This window comes from Frankliniella occidentalis, unplaced genomic scaffold (genome assembly GCF_000697945.3).
Source record: "Frankliniella occidentalis isolate FOCC.00 unplaced genomic scaffold, Focc_3.1 Scaffold14, whole genome shotgun sequence".
Classification (NCBI taxonomy): Eukaryota; Metazoa; Arthropoda; class Insecta; order Thysanoptera; family Thripidae; genus Frankliniella; species Frankliniella occidentalis.
This window is the reverse complement of record NW_026267144.1, coordinates 2,122,417-2,125,729: the sequence shown is the minus strand read 5'-3', so window position 1 is coordinate 2,125,729 and position 3,313 is coordinate 2,122,417.

The following is a 3,313-nucleotide window of genomic DNA, read 5'->3' as shown; positions in this document are numbered from 1 at the left end:
CCGCCCGCGCCTGTCATTGTGGCGGCGCTAGCTCGTCCTTCAGCGCTCGTCGAGGATATTTACGCAGCGCGCCTGCCGCTGCCGTTGCCGCGGCGTCCAGCTCGACAGCCGGGTGCTCGGCCTGCTCGGCCTGCTCGGCCGCGGATGTTTACGACTGACTGAGCGCGGCGCTCGCAGCGTGCGGCCACGCACGCCCCGGCTTTACGAGGCACTCAGCGAACAACGCACGTCCACGTGCACGGGCCGGCCGGGCCGCCGTGCGGCGGCGCCACCGCGGTCCACACCACTAGCGTCCGCGGCGGCCTCCACGACACGACCTCCCCCCGCGTCCACCGAGTGCCGTCAACCATCGCCATCCAATCCCATGTGTTCTCGCGTATCAACACCGGCTGCGTCCACACACACCTCCGAGTTCGCAAATAGAACATTGAGTCACGTGCGCACATCGAACTTGGACACGGACAAAGCGGAATGGAAAATAAAAAGTGGCGTCCTGACTGGCGCGGCTCGGCGGAAGCCAAGTGCTAAATGGAATGGGTGGCGCTCGCGCCCGTGGACCCGCCTGCTGAAGGGGGAGCTGAGGGAGGGGCCCGCCCCGCCCCGCACCGCCCCGGCTGGCAAGACTTATCAAAAGCCAATAAAGTATGAGCGCGGCGCGGGGCAGCGCTCTCGAGTCCAAAGCACAACACAACAGCACAACGCACCACGCCAGCAGGGGGCGAGTGGCGGGGCGTGGTGGCGTTCATGCGAAGCGACTGACTGTAGCACTGAAATAGCAGGCCTTATGCTTTCTCTTCAAACCCATGGCGTGTTTTTCTTACGGGAGCCAAACTACATAAGGCGGGGGTGGTGGGAGACATAAAGCGCGACCAGAGACCAGCCAGAGTGCACACCCCGCCCAACCCGCCCCGCCCCCCGCACACCCCGCCCGGACGGCGCTAATCCACTAGTGATGGACGACGTGCACTTCATCCAGGCCGCGACACGCGAGTGTGTGGGTGCGCGGGGTGTTTCAACACGGGGCGGGGCGGGGCGGGGCTGGGCTGGGGACTCATCAAATGCACGGACACGGCTGCCGATGTTGTACTCTACCCATCTGCTCCCTGGGCTCACCTGCGGCCGCGAGGATAAACGCCAGCACTCTCGCCATCCTGACGGTGTCCACCATCGTCGCGATGCTCTTCGGCGCGCTCGCGGCCTCTACCGCCTCGTCGTGCAGCTGTCGCTCCCGCCGTCGTCGTCGTCCCCCGTCGCTGGCGCTCCCGGACGGCGGCGTGGCATCGGTGTGGCTGGCGAAGGAGGTGCGAGCCGAGCCGAGGCACTCCCAGGGGGGCCGGAGAGGCGCGCGGGCCGGGCGGGCTGGCCGGCGCGTGTGTGCAAACTATTCACTATTCAGCGCAGGCCAGGCTGTGTCCCAGCTCAAGCACGCGGCTCACGGTCGTGCCCCCCTCCACCGGCGCGCGGTGGGCACGGCGGGCACGGCTTCGCGGCTAGAGGCACGAGCCGCGGCTTCCTGTACTGCGCCCGGGGCGTTTGGCCCGGAGCCCGCCGCACCTGTTGAACGCGACGCGGCGAGGTGCGTGCGGAGCGACGCGCGCGGGGCTGCGCCTGTGCTGCGCTGCGGGCGGGGCGCCGAGCCGAGCACGACGCGGACTGCAACAGACTGTCGCCGTGCCGTGCAGCGCGCGGTGGCGCCCCGGGCCCGGCCCCTACCCCGCCCGCCCCTACCCGCGAGGCCCCCGGCAGAGCGGCCGGGCTGCGGGAGGAGGAGGAGGGAGGGGGCTACGCTGTGGGCACCGCGGGGCACCAGACCAGGGCGACGCAGCGCGACGGGGCTCCACGCCCGCCAGGCGTTCCCCCGTCGTAGTGGACATGGCGACGCCTGGCCCGGGTCGCCCCGGCCGCCACCACACCAACCAGCCCCGCCAGCTCACCAAGCAGCAGCAGCAGCAGCCATCTAGGATAGGCCCCCATTGACCCCCTTGAGTCGCTGGCCGTGCCGAGCACTGCCGGACCGGACCACAGAAACAGTCCACTTGTACACGGCCCCGGGGCGGCGCCCATAGCGGCCCTGCCCGACAGCGGGCGGCCTGGCAGGGGGAGTTATGGCGTCGTCAATTACGAGGGGAACAACACGACACAAACATTGGAAGCTATACGGCCGGGGCGCGTCCAATAATCAGCCTTTTCCCCTTCGTCGCCTCGACCGACACCCGCGCATCGGCCCGTGCAGCCCGTGCCCGTCCCACCGTGTCCGGGGCGCGGCCGGGCCGGGCCCGGCGCCGTCACTGAATGGGCCATCGTCGCGACCATTGTGCGGCGGGGCGGGCTGTAGCCGGGCCGGGGCGCGCTCCTCCATTAGCCATTCTCCAGCCCCGGTCGTGTAATCCAAGTGCTTTGGTCCCGCGGGGGCGCGCTCCCGCTCGCGCCTTCGCGACGGAGGAGCTGGATGCCTTAGGAAGCGGCGGCCCGTGCTGCCCGTGGAAGGTAGAGCCCAAAACTGGGTCCGAGAGGTAGAGTCCGAGAGCTAGTAGTGTCCAAGAGGTAGAGTCCTAGAGGTAGAGTTGTACTCTATGTAGGAGTCTAAGGGAAGGAAGGCGAGATGCTGCAGACTGATTCCGAAGAGACCTCAAGGGGCGCTGCCCTATGAGTGCGACAAGGACGGGGCTATACGGAAGGTGTAGTAGGGGAGGGTTCTTCGGAATCAGTCGGCTGAGGAGGACGCTGCAGGCAGGCATCTGGGCGGCGCGGCCGGAGCCAGCAATATGCGGGCTGCAGTCCCTGGTTGGTTATTGATTGACCTTCGGATGCCAATCAGAGAACCGACGACATGCAGCTGGAGCAGAGCCCTACGCTGCTGCGCAACGCCAGCGCCCTACAGCGATGACGGCGGCGGCGCCAGCGAGCCTTCAGCCGCCCCAGGCACCGGTGAACGTTAGTGGTGGTATGCGCGCCTCGCGATTTGCGAGAGAAAACGGGCGGGTTCGGTGTTGCGGTGCGGTAGTGTATGCAGGAATAGCAACGCGCTGCGCACGCATGCAAGACCCCCTGCAAGGTAGACTTCCGCCTCCTAATTGTCTACACGACAGAAGCCGCGGCGACGACCCAACACACACTCACACACACTCACTCACACACCACCCGCGCTCGGCTGTGGTGGGCAGGTGGCGGGGGTTTAGAGGTTTGTTGAAATCTGTAGCCGGGGTCGCTTTTGACAATCTCTCATTTGCCGCGCCTTTGATGATGAGCGAAAGCGGCGGGAGCGGCGCAACGGGCAGCGGGGCTTGCGGCGGCGGCGGGGCGGCGGGACGGC